Here is a 1,014-nt window from a genome sequence, read left to right on the forward strand (position 1 = left end):
TGACACACCCATATTGTCATAGACCATCGTCACAAATGGCATGTTAGCAAGAGTTATGACAGTTTTAATGACAATGGTTACTTTTTTGTCATTAAACATATATGTCTCGTCAAAATCGTCATAAATAGAGCGGTGTAGTGACAATTCCAACTAGTGTCATCAAATATTTGTCGTAGAAGGCCATATATGTTGTAGTGAATATAAGCTCAATAGTCAGAACGGGTCGTTGTCCTACTCCTACAAGCATTGCTACTTCATCGCAGCACGACGATGGCGATACGATGTCGTCCATGGCGATCAAGTCTCTGGAATGCACGGATGGAAACATGACGTGGTTAGCAAAAAAGATTCGAGGAGAAAGAAAGTTTTCTCTAGATTAATTACTGCATGCAATGCAATGCACTAATGGATTAAAACCTTAATGGAAGATTAAAAAAACATGATTTTGGAGATGCGGGGTATCGATCCCCGTGCCTCTCGCATGCTAAGCGAGCGTTCTACCATCTGAACTACATCCCCTGAGCTACTTTTCTGCTATAGCCAGCATAATGAAAACGTCACATCATCAATATAAGCTCAACAGTCAGAACGGGTCATTGTCCTGCTCCTCCTACAAGCACTGCTACTTCATCGCAGCACGACGATGGCGATACGATGTCATCCATGGTGATCAAGTCTCTGGACTGCACGGATGGAGACATGACGTGATTGGCAAAAAAAGATTCGAGGAGAAAGAAAGTTTTCTCTAGATTAATTACTTCATGCAATGCAATGCAATGCAATAACAGATTAAAACCTTAATGGAAGATTAAAAAAACATGATTTTGGAGATGCGAGGTATCGATCCTCGTGCCTCTCAAATGCTAAGCGAGTGTTCTATCATCTGAACTACATCCCCTGAACTACAATTATGTTATAGCTAGCATAATGAAAACGTCACATCATCAATATAAGCTCAACAGTCAAAACGGACCGTTGTCCTGCTCCTCCTACAAGCACTGCTACTTCATCGTA

At 41.1% G+C, this 1,014-nt stretch overlaps 1 non-coding gene across 1 annotated transcript; it reads right to left on the reverse strand.

Annotated features, from left to right (window-relative positions):
• Nucleotides 1-446: 446 nt before the first annotated feature.
• Nucleotides 447-519, reverse strand: TRNAA-AGC (transfer RNA alanine (anticodon AGC)). Its single transcript has one exon. It is a non-coding gene; the product is annotated as a tRNA-Ala (tRNA).
• Nucleotides 520-1,014: the final 495 nt, after the last annotated feature.

This window comes from Zea mays, chromosome 4 (assembly GCF_902167145.1).
Source record: "Zea mays cultivar B73 chromosome 4, Zm-B73-REFERENCE-NAM-5.0, whole genome shotgun sequence".
Classification (NCBI taxonomy): domain Eukaryota; kingdom Viridiplantae; phylum Streptophyta; class Magnoliopsida; order Poales; family Poaceae; genus Zea; species Zea mays.